Source organism: Pelophylax lessonae (assembly GCF_965119305.1).
Source record: "Pelophylax lessonae genome assembly, chromosome: 1".
In the NCBI taxonomy this organism is placed as follows: domain Eukaryota; kingdom Metazoa; phylum Chordata; class Amphibia; order Anura; family Ranidae; genus Pelophylax; species Pelophylax lessonae.
The window spans coordinates 338902774-338918573 of NC_138768.1; the positions used below are offsets into that span (position 1 = coordinate 338902774).

Sequence of the window (15800 nt, forward strand, 5' to 3'; positions counted from 1 at the left end):
CTTAAAATATGCCAAAAGAAGTTGTAGGCATATCTGTGTACAGTTTTTAATAAGATATAAAAAGGACTGTAAAAAATCCAATGGGATAGTTGTCTAACAAAGCTAAATGACACTTGGCATGTTTTGGACTTGTTGAAAATATTGTCCTTCAGAGGTGACAACAAAGTTTGACAACGAATCTAAACCTAAATATTAAGAACTTTCACACATGGAGTCTATCGGACGGACTCCATTTTTATCAGCGTGGGATCGATCCCCCGCTGAGCAGGAGAGATGACAGCTGTTCTCCGTGCTGTGTGCGGAGACACAGCTGTCATGTCCCCATGCATCTCTATGGGGGAATCGGATGGGAACAGACCGTCTGTCCGTTCTCCGATCTGATCCGCTGGACAGATGGAAAATGGGGTTTCCATCCGTCCAGATTTATCGGATCGTATCAGATGTCAGCGGACATGTCTTCGCTGACATCCGATGCCCCATAGAGATGCATGGGGTGACTGTTCAGATCTGCCCAAAAAAAATGAGACAGATCTGAACAATGTCCACCTTTGTGAAAGGGGCCTAATGAATATAAGTACATACATTAAAATAGTACATATATACTGTACTGCTGGTGTCTTGTAACACAGCGCAGTACTTACATGCCCAAAATGGATTGATTCAGCGGTCCAATGATTCTCAAAAAACAAATGGATGTTGACTGCTGGGGCCTGTTGGTGAAGGAGCTCAATACTAGAAAGGCTGTGGCAGGTACGGTGTTAGACTGAAAAGCCAGCTATTGCTACACAAGTCTCAAGGATCCAGGGCTGGTAACAATTACCTATTAAAAGAAAAAGAATTGGCAGCACTCCAGGTTGAGTCAAAATCCAGGTTTATTGACTGGACATCCAAATATGACAATCGTGACAAGGTAGACGCGTTTCACACACTGACTGTGTGCTTAATCATTACTACCTATTGCCCTAATATAGTCAGCTGCTGCATCCAAAAACGCAATAACAAAACAATGAGTCAATCGTTTTGTATATATTGGATACAAAATTACTATAATGGAATAAAAAAAAAACAAAAGCTATATTGGGATGTGTGCTTTAGCAAACCAGAGACTGCCACTGATAAATCAGTCCCAATGATGCAAGCTAATTGATATTGAACAAATACTGACTCATAATTTTCTTGGACATGTCATTAAGGTTATTAAATATAGCAAAATCAACTTCTATCATGAGTTGTAGAACCCTATATTAAAAAAAGAGGGTTTCCCAAATGTATGATAGTATCTACATACCTCATCCCAGATGGAGGAGACTTGGAGAGCATGTTGCCCCGTAGCTATCCAGCATGGACTGGTTTATGTGTGTTAAGTGTCTACAAGTACTTGTGTGCATGGAGGCATAGGAATAGCAATCAATAAAGACGAGAAACAGCTGATGGTAGATACAGACCAAGTCGGGTGATTACCCAAACTAACAGTGATCGGCATCACGTCCCATTGCCGGCGTGTGATGTGTCGCGCACATACGTGGCAAGAGTGGAAGCTCAGAGATGGGGAATTGTCACGCAAATGCAGAAGTAGAGTCAGAGCATTTGCGGTGACTCCATGACAGACAAAGGCCCATCCGCCGAAATGATTCAACGGTGGGCCTTAATGCGCTGGGGACATGGGTAAACTGGCCTATATCATATCAAAATGCCAAACTAAAAAGTGTTAACCTATATAATGCAATGAGCTCCAGGGCATATACCATCAATCTCCAACATGAACAAAGTATCATCCATGGTTAAAACACAGTGACAATGAGTTTACGTCTTTGTTTGAAATGCAGTAAAAAAAAAAAGGGGGAAGACAGGAAGGAAAAGCAATAGGGTATGGTTATAAGTCAAATTCACAGGGCCCAGATTGGAAGCCCTGAAAAAAGGGTTTAAAATTGGTGGCCTCATTCAGGCCTGGTGGCTGGGTGGGTGGCCTGGAGGCAGAATATCCATTGTAGTTCTCTTTGCAGTAAAGTTTTTTTTTTTTTTTTTTTTTTTTTTTTTTTTTTTTATTAAGATCCCCCTCCTCTGGTGTTGGGATGAATGTAATCAAGAACTAAAACTTAATAGGGGGAGTTTCTTGATGTACCAAGGAACTGTGTCTGCCGAGTGGTAAATCAGGGTCTTTTGTGTTAATACAGGTAATATGTCTACTGATTCTTTTCTGAATTTGAGTTTTCTCTTACCGACATAAAAGCAATTGCAGGAGAGCAGGTATACTACACCCGCAGACCTGCAATTGACAAAGTGCCTTGCTTTAAATTGCTCCCCGTTAGGTAGAACAATTGATTTCCTTGTATCTAGAAATGTATTTGTGGTGAAGAATTTACAACTGTCTTTTCTGACGAGTCTAAATTCACTGTGAACCAGCTTGTTCTAAGTGAGGGAGCTCGTCTGAATGTTACAAGGGGTTGTGTGGGTACAAGATGGGCTAAGGAAGGGTCCATTTCCAAAAGATGCCTATATATTTTTTTTCTATTACGTCCTCCGACAATCGCCGCCCACTCATACAGTCTTCACCAATGGGGTATTGACTTCCTCTCCTTCGGAGTAGCTAGGCAAAATACTTGTTCAAACAAAAGCATAGACACACCCATGGGGGCTGTCCCACTGGTCCAATACCCCTCCTGCAATAGCCATCCAAACTCAGTTTGTCTTCTGCCTAGTTCAGGAGTAGTCAGGCTTCGCGGACATCGTTCACCTGGCCGTCGAGCCTCCTTGGCGACTGCCAATGCGGGAAGATCTGCTGTCTCAGGGTCCGATCTTCCGTCCTGCTTTACAGTCGCTGGCTTTAACGGCATGGCTGTTGAAAGCCAGGTCCTGAGAGACCGGGGTCTCTCCTCGGAGGTCATTCCTACCTTAATCAAGGCTAGAAAAGCCTTGTCTGGTAAGATTTATTACCGAACTTGGAAAGCTTATTTTTCCTGGTGTGAGTCCAAGGGTTTCTCTCCTCGTTCATACTCTGTGGCGGGAGTGTTGGCTTTCCTCCAATCTGGTGTGGACCAGCGCCTTGCGTTGGCTACAATTTAAGGGCCAGGTTTCTGCACTGGCTGTTCTTTTTTAGCGCCCTGTGGCGTCTAATTCTTTGATTCGCACCTTCATTCAAGGTGTGCGTCATTTGGCCCCTCCTAGGAGGGAGCCTCTGCCTCCATGGGACTTGAACTTGGTTCTGTCCGTGTTACAACGTTCCCCGTTTGAAAACATCAGGGAAATTTCATTACCTCCTGCTATCTAAAAAGGTTGCTTTTCTGGTGGCGATCACTTCTGCTCGCAGAGTGTCGGAGTTGGCGGCGTTGTCTTGCCGCTCCCCTTACCTGGTGGTTCATAGGGATAAGGTGGTCTTGCGACCTAACCCGTCATTTCTTCCAAAGGTGGTTTTGGATTTTCACCTCAATGAGGACATTGTCTTACCTTCACTCTGTGCAAATCCTAAGCATCCTAAGGAGATTGCCTTGCGTTCTTTGGATGTTGTCAGGGCGATCAGGGTTTACCTGTCGACTGAATCCTTTCAGAATTCGGATTCTCTTTTTGTCCTTCCTGAGTAGTAACACAGAGGATAGGACCCCCCCCTAGGTGGGACTATAGCGGGTAATGACTCCAAAATGTATCAAAAAAATATAAATTTTATTACAGAATAAAGGTACAATGAAAAAACATGTTCAAATACATAGCGTAACCTTAAAATAATGGCGACTAAACAAAGAGTTGATGTGACAATCTTGGCTTGGAAGAACCTTGAATTGGTCCAAAAGACCCTAAGCGTTTTGATAAAATGTATACAATCTCTTCCTCAGGGGTCTTAGACCATAGTTCCATTATACACAATCTATGATAAAAAACAAACTTGTTGACGAAACATTGTCGTTCTTTTGCTTTGCACCATTGTATAGGTTGCCACACATTCACATATCTTTTGAGACATAGATGTACATACCATAAGATCAGTCACATTCATTTTGAAAGGTCGCCTAGGATAAAAGCATTAACTGTCCAATCAGCCGAAAGGAGTGTGCCACAGATTGGCCCAACTGCCACACTGCCTGCCCCTCACCATGCACCCCAATAACAGAGGTGTCGATGTTCCAAGTGTGAGTGCGAGCAGAAAGAGGGGGGGCGTTAACACCAGGACTTCACATGGGGTCCAAAACGTGGTGAGAGATCCAGGCTCAAACTTGCAATTTCTTAAAGCTGAAATAATCAGGAAAGATGTGTATATATGTAAGAAAGGTTTTTTGCAAACAAACCAATAGCTGTTCCACACCTATAAGTGTCCTTTTTAGGTTCCTACTTTGATTTATAGGTATATATGACAAAATGTATGGTTTACTGATGGGTTCATAGTTATAGTAGTTTACAACTTCTGAACAGCTCATGGTTCGTTGCTATTTAAAAAAGAAAATGAAATGGCAACGAACCTTGAGCCGCTTCCCAGTCATTTTTCTATCATCCATCGACAAACGCAGCCTGATCTTCATCAGCTGGATGGGTTATGCTGCCCCCCTGTCTAGGCAGTACAAAAATGTTACATGTACACACCCACAGGGCTGTCCCCGCAGGCATAACCCACCCACTCAGCTCAGCAAAACAGTTTTTCTGCCTAGAGAAGGAGTAGGACCTAGGTTTCCTGCTGGGACTTCGGTCTCAGTAAAGAGAAATATAAAATAAAAATATTCTAAAAAGAATAAAAAACTCACTTGCTAGCTAGTGTCAGGGGATTTCTCCTGGTGATCTACAGGCCATGCCAGCTGGGGCTTTGCACTGGATAATCTAGATCCTTATGGCCCCCCCCCCCCCCCCAGCCTGGCCTACAAGCGTGAGCAGGTTATAGTCCCACACTAGGCCTGGCCACGACGGTGCCCCTTTCCGGATGGGGACGAGCCTGCGAACGGACGCGACGACCTGGAACGCCCTGAGTCGCAGCATGCCCCTAGGCTGGCAGCACCCCCACTTCGGGTGGGAGGAGATCTGCCTGCAGCGGAGCCCATCCGGTCCATGATATGGTGAGTAAATGTGACCCCCCCCCCTTGCCCCTGGTGGCCTTTGGGGGATGTGGGCCCTATCCTGGGGATAATGGGATCCGTGCCTCCTAAAAGATCCCCCTGGTCTGACCGGTCCCCCGGCCTGTGTGCCTATCTCCCTCTTTTTCCGTTCCCGCGGGGGGCTATGTGACTGGGGCGCCTGGCACCCTGAGGGGGTAGCATGGCACCTTGTGGCTTGCTGGGTCCTATTTTGGATCCTTTAGGCCTTCATGGTGTCAGTCCCTGGCTGCATTGCAAGCCGTGGGCGCCGCCATCTTAAGTGTGGGCAATAAACTGAATTCTCCCATTGACTTGTATGGAACAGCCATTTTCCCTGAGCTTCCTATTGCAATGTATTGGCAACCAGGTTTGTGTAGTTCTCTGTACTGCACTGAGCAGCGTGACCTTTTCCTTTTTGCTGCCTGTGCTTCTGCTTCCTGCTGCTGGCCGAGGTAATTTCCGGTCTCTTTTCCATGCTGCTGACGACAATCGGGAGGGTTTTTTCTCTGGAGGTGGTACAGTACTGGAGACTTTGCGGGCATATCCCTGCACACTCTGCTGTTTAAAGGTGGACTCTGCAAACCGTTGCGATCGGTGGTGGGAACCGTGATCAATGCTTCTTAAAGGGACAGTACTCCAATTTTTAAAAACTTTAAATATGGAGTCCCAGACTGAATTCACCCTCAGACCCACTCTGTGCTACTCCCGGACAGTCCGGATCGCAGTCGCTGGCCACGATTTCAGCAGCTCTGGAGAGCCTGGCAACCAAAGTTTTTTTTTTTTTTTTTTTTTTTTAAGCCATGAAAAAGGTTAATAGCCGGAAACAGCCGCTGCCTTCATCTTTGGTGTCCTCTGATTCAGAGGCTGATGTGGTTGCCCCGGACCCCCCTCCTTGAAGGGTCACTGTCCTTGCAGTCAGATGCTGAAGGGGACCTGTCTTCAGCTGCAGCACGGGATTGCGTTTTGGTGGAAGCCCTGATTATTTCAGTGCAGGAAACTTTAAAGTTGGCTAATGAGCCCACGCCGGCAGGGGTGGCTTTTGGCTACCGCAAATCTCAAAAATCTGGCAAGGCTTTCCCTTGTCCCGACACCTTTCATGATATTGTGAATGAGCAATAGTGCGTTAAGCACGTGTTAGTGGTGCCAGAAAACACTTTAAACGCAGTTCTCCTTTTGCTGATACGGTTTCCAACCGTTGGACAGTGCCACCTAAAGTGGACCACCCTGTTTCCAGATTGAATGAATAAATCTACTATTGTGCCTGTGGAAGATTCCCCGTTTTTTATGGATCAGGCGGACAGGCGGGTGGAAACACTTTCCCGCCATCTTCACGTGTTGGCGGGTTCCATTTTGAAACCGGTTTTCTCACCTCACCTTCCAGGACGGCCAACGCATTATGATAGGCTCCTCCCTACTGGAAACACAATCCATTTACAATTTGTTAAAAGGCCCCACCCTTCCCCTTGTCCCTCAGTTTAGATTGTGTTTCTTCCTACAGCGAAACGTTTTTTACTGACCTGAAGACATGGAAGTCTGACGGTCCCCCTGTAAGCCAGGTTCAGGAATGCCGGTGAGAGCTGCACTCTACCTGCCACCTCCTTAGGCTTCTCACAGGTCGCCTCCATTTTGCACAAGCTGTCGGTCACTAGGGTGCCCCTCTAGGCTTGTCTCCGGCTCCAGCAGGTCTCCTCCACGGCTAGGATTTTGAATAGCCCTCCAGACAGGCGTCTCAAGCCTCGCTCTGAAACCGGAACTTCCGTCAGGGTAGAGCATGCTCAGCGCCACACGGAAGAGAAGAAGCAGTGTGGAGGAGACGCCGGACCTGCTTGCTAGCAGGAAAGCAGACTCCCAGGCCCCAGCAGCCCGGAGAGCTGCAGGGGAAATGAAGCCCACCACAAACCACCTCCCAGAGAAGGAGGGAAGGCCGGTCCAGGTAACTGGAGCAAAACCAGGTCAGAACCGGGTAAGTGCTGACTGTCTCATTGCATTGTTAACGGCTGGTGTTAACAGGAACCCTGGAAGGACCTTTACCCTGACCCTAGTTGGACCCATATTCTGTCCTTTCTACGGTCTAGTTTTTTGTTATGGAAGAGTGATACCTTTGTCTTTTTTACTCTATCTTTTCTTCCAGAATCTCAGAGCGGTTCACAAGAAACCTCTACTATTGTACCCCCCTTGTCAACACACTGGTACCTCAACAAAGTGTGGTAATAGCAGGGACAGACTACCCAGCTCCCACACTAAGCCTTTCTGTTATAAATGTATCTATAAATTAGCTGGTAAAGAAGCTTCTGGATTAATGAAAGATTTTTTAAAATCCGTCCAGGAAGAAAGGCTGACTACAATTCAGTCAGTTCGTTCCTCAATTGTGCCACCCCAAATCATAGAGTCCAGTGAACCTTCCCTTTATAGAAGGGGTTTCCTCCCAAGAAAGCTCAGCTTCCAGGGCTGGGCCTTCAGGGTACTTGCCAGCATCCCAAAGCCTCCCCTCAGCACAGCCCAGGGAAGAAGCAAGGGTGACAATGGAGGTAAACCGCTCAAACTCCCAAAACAGTTCAGAAGGTGAGGGAGATAGGGACTCAGAAGAACCTGATCAAATAGGAATTTATTCGGGTTTGATTTATGCAGGGAATCCTTCAGGCTATTTAGGCCTCAGAAGAGATACCTGAACCCCCGAAGGAAACTTAGGCACAGGACAGAATGAATAAGGGTCTAGGAAAGAGCCCCTCTAGAGTTTGTACCTGTGCATCAGTCCCTGAAAGGGTTAATCCTTCAGCAGTGGCAGTTTCCAGAAAGGCTGGTCAAACCAAAGTCTTGGAAAAGGTTTCCCTTTAAGGAAAAGTAAGAAGGTTTCTAAAAGACCCCGATCTAGATGCCCCACTATCACAAGTAACAAAGAGGTCTAACCTCTCCTTTGTGGATACAGGCAATATTAAACATGCCGTGAACCGCAAGGCAGAGTCCTTACTAAAGGCCTGGGATGCCAACGCCTCGACAATGGTCCTAGCAGCTTCTTGTGTAGCAAGAAACCCTTTCTGTTGGGTGGATAGACTGAACAAACACCTCGGGTTAAAACCCAAGACCTACAGGGCTCCCTGTCAGTGATAGGAAAAGTGGTTGCCTACCTGGCGGATGCGGCAGTAGAATCAGTAATCGCTTCGGCAAAGGCAGGGGTTCTTCTGAATTCTGCCAGAAGGGCCATCTGGCTTAAAGAATGGGAAGGCGACTTCATTTCAAAGACCAAACTCTGTGGTTTGCCTTTTGAAGGGTCCTTTTCTCTTTGGGTCGGGCTTAGATGATGTGCTAACCCGATCCTCCGAAAAGGGAAAAAAGTTCCCTGCCAAACCCAAAAAGGATGGAGGCAGAACATTTTTTTCGTGGCCCCACAGGACAAAGGGAGCAGAGAACCAGAAAAGAACCCTCCAAAAAAAATGGGGCTTTGGGAAAGGGAGGCAAAGAAACCATTTGCTTTTCTCTTACGTCCTCCGACAGTCGCCGCCTCCTCTAAGTCATCACTATTGGGTATTGTCCACCTATCCGTAGGAATAGCTAGGCATATAGACTTAGTCAAAAGGCATTGGCATATACACACCCACGGGGGCTGTCCCATCTGGTCAATACCCCCCCTGCATCACCACTCCCAACTCAGTTTTAGTTTGCCTAGCTTAGGAATAGTCAGGCTACCTTGTGCTGGGGCTTCAGTCTCAGCCTTCCTAAATCTTTTATTTGATTTTGTTTTAAATGTCAGTTTTTTTTTTCTCTCACTTTTACTAGCTGTTTATTTTACCAGCTCTAGTGTTAGTTTATTCTTCGGATGAAGATGGATCATGCGGTGCTGTGATTTGTACTGGCCCGCCCTGGTTCTCCAGGGCACAGAGGGTCAGATGGACCCCCAGCCCGCCATCGAGCGTTCAGCTATGGTTCGCCCTGGCATTCAGAACGACCCATCCCTGTTCGCTGCAGGGATGCAGCCGTGAGGTAGCTACCTCACAGGACTTGTCTGCGATACTGCAGCGTCATGTCCCTGGCTCCTTTCTGTGTGGGGCCTCTGTCGGGGGTGGCAGTCTGTGTTGCTGTGTCCCCATGTCTGTGCCTGTGTGACTCCCTGTGCGATCCCTGCGGTGTTCGCTGTGTGCAGATCTGTATGTTTGCCGGGGGTCCCAGTCTCAGTGTCACCTTAGGTGCATGTTTGGGGGTATAGAATTGTGTGTTGTGCGGCGACCGCTGCGGGGGAAAAATCGCGCGGTCCGCCATGTTTTTTTATTATGCACAGCGTATAGCCCCTCTGGGGCGAGTATACAGCTCATTTTGGCGCCACCCGCCGCCATTTTGTGGGCGGTGGAACGATCGGTTCGGCCGCATGTTGGCGGCCATCTTGACGTAGCCTCCTATGCATCCCTATGGGGCAGCCATTTTCCCTGGGGTCTGGCTTATAGCCAGCCCCCTCCAGCAGCATTTCCTCTTCCTCTCAGACAGCACAGGTAGCAGCGGTCTGCGGGCTCTGCAGTGTATCTCTCTGTCTTTAAGGGGACAGTACATTACTTTTTTGCACTGTAGTTTTTTTTTTTTTTATTATCTTGAGCCATGGATTCTCAGGAAAGCAAGTTTCCTCCAGCTTTAGTGGGGGGCCCCAGTTCTCCTGTGGCCCCGCTGCGACCTGATCTGGCTGCTGTGGTTGCGACTTTAGTGGCAAATATGGAAATGCTGATGTCTGAACGGGCTGCAAGAAAACGGCCAAGGCTGTCTCTCTCTTCGGATTCAGATGGGGATATGGATGCTGCTGCAAGCGTGCCCTTTTCAGGGTCCCGCTCATCCTTGGACCTCCTGGGGTCTGAGGGGGAGGCTGAGGTGGAGGGTGTTGATACATCCTCCCCAGGGTCACCCGAAGAACGGGCGACCATGGATGAGTTGATTCTGTTAAGGAAACCTTACATTTAGAGGATGAGCCCTGTCCTCCGGGCGTTGTGTCCTCATTTGGGACGCACAGGACCTGCAAGTCTGCGCAGGTTTTTCCCTGCCCGGCGGAATTCCATTACACTGTTAATGAAATGTGGCGCATGTTAAAACGTCCATTCCTGGTACCTAGTTGGCTCAAATTGCTTTATCCTTTTGCGCCGGCTACGGAATCACGATGGTGTGTGCCTCCACAGGTAGATCACACTGTGGCCATGCTGAACAAGGCTACCTTGGTTCCTACTGAGGATACCCCGGTTTTCCGGGATCCCACGGACCGGCGGTTGAAGTCTCTAGCCTGCCATTCCTATACGGTGGCGGGTTCGTTGCTCAAACCCGTTTTTCGCGTCCGTTATGGTGGCTCAGGCGGTGGCTGATTGGATTAAGGTGCTTAGAAGCAACCTAGTGTCCGATGACGTGCCGCCTGCACGACTGGAAATGGTGGACCAGATCCATCAAGGAGTCATGTATCTGTGTGATGCAGCCCTAAATGAGGCCCCATTGGTGGCTCGCCTCTCGAGTGTCGCGGTACTTAACCGGCGACTGATATGGCTGAAGAGCTGGTCGGCCGACCAGTCCTCGCGGAAAACTGTTGCTGATTTTCCCTATGCTGGCTCTCGCCTTTTTGGCGAGGCGTTGGATACCCTGGTGAAGGGCGTCACGGGGGGTAAGAGCACTATGCTACCCCAGAACCCGAAGAACAAGTCTTTCCGTGGCAAACGGGGTTCTGCGCCTAGATCTACTCAGGGGTCCTTTCCTGCCTTTCGGAACCAATCCAAGGGCAAGCCCTTCAAGGCCCAGGGCAACCAGAAGAAACCCTGGGCGGGTAAGCAGAAGACCGGCAATGCCGGTTCGGCGGGACACTCCGCCTCTGCCTGAAGGGGCGCCCTCACCCATTTCTGGGGTGGGGGGGACGTTTGCGTGGTTTCCTCCTCCAACCTTGGTTGCTCCGGATCTCGGACAGGTGGGTCCAGGAAATCGTTCAATCAGGTTACAAGATCGAATTCCTTTCCAGGCCGGCGGACAGATTCTTTCCCTCCAATCTCCAGCTGCTTCCGGGGCGTCTGCAGGACATGCTTGCTCAGGGGGTGATTGTCCCGGTGCCTCATCGGGACAGGTTTCGGGGGTTTTATTCGAATCTGTTCACTGTGATCAGGAAGGAGGGCAAAGTGTGTCCTATTCTGGACCTAAAAGCGCTGAACCGCTTCGTCCGTGTTCGGAAGTTTCAAATGGAGTCTCTCTGTTCGGTTGTGGCCTCCTTGAGTCCAGGAGAATTCCTGGCTTCGATAGATCTGAAGGATGCGTACCTGCACATCCCCATTTTCGAGGGTCATCAGCGGTACCTTCGGTTCGCTATCGCGGAGGACCACTACCAGTTTGTGGCGTTACCGTTCGGTCTCGCTTCGGCACCCAAGGTGTTTACCAAGGTGTTGGCACTGGTTCTGGGCCTGCTGCGGGCCCAGGGCATTGCGGTCCTGGGGTACCTGGACGATCTGCTTCTGAGATTGCGTGCCAGTCAGGACCTTGTGCGCGATCTGTCCATCACGGTACAGACGCTCCAGGAGTTCGGGTGAACCATCAACGTTCAAAAATCAGCGTTGTCTCCGTCGCTTCGCCTTCCCTATCTGGGAATGGTTCTGCACTCTGCTCAGGCAAAGGTATTCTTGCCGGAGGACAAGCTCCGGACTTTGCGGGACGAAGTCCGGTCCCTCAGGGACAATCCGTCCTCGTCACTCAGGACCTGCATGCGGGGCCTGGGGTTGATGGTGTCGGCCTTCGAGGCATTTCCCTTTGCCCAGTTCCACACGCGGGCTCTCCAGACAGAGATCCTGGCCAGGTGGGACAGACTTCCTCAGTCCTTGGATCTGGAGGTCTCCTTGAGTCGCCGGACCAGATTGGCTCCAGTCCCCGTCGGTGGCGGAAGGCAAATCCTTCCGCCCGTCCGTGTGGACAGTGGTTACCACGGATGCCAGCCTGTCGGGCTGGGGTGGAGTCCTGGGCACCCTATCTTCCCAGGGCACTTGGTCGGAGGAGGAATCCTCCCTCCCGATAAATGTGCTGGAACTACGAGCGATAAACCGGTCTCTTCCAGTGGTCGGACCGTCTCCAGGGCCTGCCTGTTCGCTTACAGACGGACAATGCTACCGCGGTGGCTTACATCAACCACCAGGGGGCACCAGGAGTGCTCGAGCGGCCCGGGAGGTAACCGACATCCTGTCTTGGGCCGAGACTCATGTCCCGGCGATTTCGGCAGTTCACATTCCGGGTGTGGAGTATTGGCAGGCAGACTATCTGAGCCGCCAGACCCTGGACCAGGGGGAATGGTCCCTACACCCGGAGGTCTTTTCAGATGCTTTGTGCGAAGTGGGGATCCCCAGACGTGGATCTGTTCGCATCCCGGCTAAATCGAAAGGTGGTAAGGTTCGTGGCAAGAACGCGCGATCCATTGGCGGACGCCTCGGATGCGTTGGTGGCCCCTTGGCATCAGTATCGTCTGATGTACGCCTTTCCTCCGATTCAGTTACTATCCCGGGTTCCTTCGCAGATTGGTCTCGGAACCGCACATGGTGATTCTGGTGGCGCCGGACTGGCCTCGCCGGTCTTGGTACGCCAACGTTGTTCACCTGGCAGTGGCACCCCCGTGGCGTCTGCCTCTGCGGGAAGATCTCCTGTCTCAAGGTCCGATCTTCCATCCTGCTTTACAGTCGCTGGCTTTAACGGCCTGGCTGAGACCCAGGTCTTGAAGGACAAGGGTCTGTCTTCTGAGGTTATCCCTACCCCGATCAAGGCTAGGAAATCTTCCTCCGGTAAGATCTATTACCGTACCTGGAAAGCCTACTTCACCTGGTGTGAGTCCAGGGGGTTTTCCCCTCGTTCTTACTCGGTGTCGAATCTTGGCTTTCCTTCAGTCTGGAGTGGATCAGCGCCTGGCGCTGGCCACTATAAAGGGCCAGGTGTCAGCACTGGCGGTCCTTTTCCAACGCCCTGTGGCGTCTCATTCCTTGGTGCGCACGTTCATTCAAGGTGTGCGACATTTGGCTCCTCCTAGGAAGGAGCCTTTACCACCTCCATGGGACTTGAACTTAGTCCTGTCCGCGTTGCAGCGTGCTCCCTTTGAAAATATCAGGGAGATATCATTGCCTCTGCTGTCCAAAAGGGTTGCTTTTCTTGTGGCGATCACTTCGGCTCGCAGAGTGTCGTAGCTGGCGGCGTGGTCTTGCGGCTCCCCTTACTTGATAATTCACAAGGATAAGGTGGTGTTGAGAACACCCCCGTCCTTTCTTCCCAAGGTGATCCCTGAGTTCCACCTTAATGAGGAAATTGTCTTGCCTTCGCTTTGTACAAAGCCTAAGCATCCAAAGGAGATTGCTTTGCATTCCTTGGATGTTGTCAGGGCGATCAAGGTCTATCTGAAGTCTACGGAATCCTTTCGCCCAGGTGTGCAAGGCGGCGACTTGGTCGTCGGTGCACACTTTTTCCCAGTTCTACAAAGTAGACGTTCTGGCATCAGCTGATGCTTCGTTTGGCCGCAAAGTTCTCAGTGCGGCAGTGCCATGATGGACCCTTGAATTTTTTTTCTCTGGGTCCCTGGCTGTTGGCATTTGCTTTCCTGGGCTGTTGCTCCTGTTGAGCATTGTTTTTTTTTCTGTTGCCCAGTTGGTTCTTACGGTGCATGTAAGATTCCTTTCTCTGATGTGGGTACTGCGTTGCCTTTTCCACGGTTGCGTCTCCCACCCCTCATGTCTATACTGCTTTGGGACATCCCAATAGTGATGACTTGGAGGAGGCGGCGACTGTCGGAGGACGTAAGAGAAAACTGAATTTTTGTAAAATCTTACCTGTAAAATTCCTTTCTCTGAGTCCTCCGACAGTCGCCGCCCCCGCCCCTCTTCTGGGGTTCATATTACCTACTGCTATGCTACCAAACTGAGTTGGGAGTGGTGATGCAGGGGGGGTTTTGATCAGATGGGACAGCCCCCGTGAGTGTGTATATGCTAATGCCTTTTGTCTTTTGACTAAGTCTACATGCCTAGCTATTCCTACGGATAGGTGGACAATACCCAATAGTGATGACTTAGAGGAGGCGGCGACTGTCGGAGGACTCAGAGAACAGAAAGGAATTTTACAGGTAAGATTTTACAAAAATTCAGTTTTTTCCCCTCTTCTGGCACTAGAGATAAAGTTACGCCAGAATCAAAGTGGGGGGCAGACTAAGCCAATTCCTGTCCCAATGGGAAGAAATTGCAGTGTCCCCTTTTATCCACTCCCTCATAAAAGGTTATCGCCTACAATTTACAGCGATAGCCCCCCCCCCCCCGTAACAATAACCCTTACCCATCCCCCCCATGGAAATTCCAAAAAGGAAGCCCTGTTGCGAGAGATTCAAAAACTGGCAGATCAGTTACTAATAGTCCCTGTACCGGAAGATAAGCTCTTCCAAGGCTTTTACTCCCATGTGTTTGTGGTCCCCAAACCCTAAAGAAAACATTGCCTCATAATAAACTTAAAAAACTTGAACAAGTTTTTACCATACAAAAAGTTCAATGGAAACCATCTATTCAGTTCGAAAAAACCTATTGAAAGATGTTTTCATGACTACCCTGGATCGCAGAGATGCGTACCTGCATGTTCCTATTCATCGGGAACACCAGCCCTTTCTGAGATTTGCGGTAGTTACCAAAGAGGGAACAGCACACTGGCGGTTCAGGGCACTACCCTTTGACCATCTACACCTCCAAGGGATAGCCTTAATCCCCTATCTGGACGACCTGCTGATTTTTGGCAGGTTAGCAGTGCAGGTGAACCTAGACACCAGACAGGTGATAAGATTCCTACAAAAACTAGGCTGGCTAATCAGCCTAGAGACATCTTCCCTGGAACCAACCCAAATACAAACCTATCTGGGGTACCATGTAGACTCAAGGGTACAGAGGCTTTCTCCGGGTGAAAAAAAGTGGAAAAAATAGTCTCTTCAGTAGGAGCTCTCAAGGATGCACCCTCTTGTTCCAGGAGAGAAATCCTAAAGCCCCGTACACACGTACCGATCGTCGGCCGAACGTTCGGCCGTCTTTTGTCCAGGGCTGTCGGTGTCTGTTGAAAAGTGCAAAAGACTGCACAAGAATTTTGTCCGTCGACTACAGCCGACTGCAGAAGTGATGTCATGTAATGGTTAACTTTCCCTGTGTTTTTTCTTTTCTGAGCATGCCCAGTCTTGCAAATCTGCTGTCGGCCGAATTCTGTACTGACTGGCGAACAATCGGCTGCTCTGGTGTCGGCATACAAAAATTTTCATGCTTGCAAGACAGATTCTTTTCGGCCGAAAGTGCGCTGTCGGAAGCATCATACGAACAAGCCTACAATCGGCAGATCGGTCGTCGGCCGAAGCTTTTCGGCTGACGATCGGTACGTGTGTATGGGCCTTAAGAGTCCTAGGACTCATGTCTGCCAGCATCCCAGCGGTTGTTTGGGCTCAACTCTATGCAAGAAACCTTAAATTCTTCCACCTGTCCTCCTAGGACCGGAAGATGGTCACTAGACGAGACCGTCAACCTCAGGTCCAGGTATCACTGAAGGGGTATAACTAAAATATAGATGAAAATACTGGCTGAACACCGACCCAGGACACTCAGCAGAAATCCCAGAATGATATGACAAACAATATGATGCAGCGCAAATTCTAAAAATGATACATAAAGAAAAGAGTCCCAAAAGATAAATATAACAAGTCCTTAGGTCCAATTGGTGTTGAAAGAGGATATAGGAGACAGCGACTCCACACAGTGATCTCCCTCCACC

General features: G+C 49.4%; 1 protein-coding gene across 1 annotated transcript in view; it reads left to right on the plus strand.

Moving 5' to 3' along the window:
* The window catches only part of SPIN1 (spindlin 1), a 115568-nt gene that overhangs the window by 43389 nt on the left and 56379 nt on the right, over window positions 1–15800 (plus strand). The gene's annotated exons all lie outside the window — the stretch shown is intronic.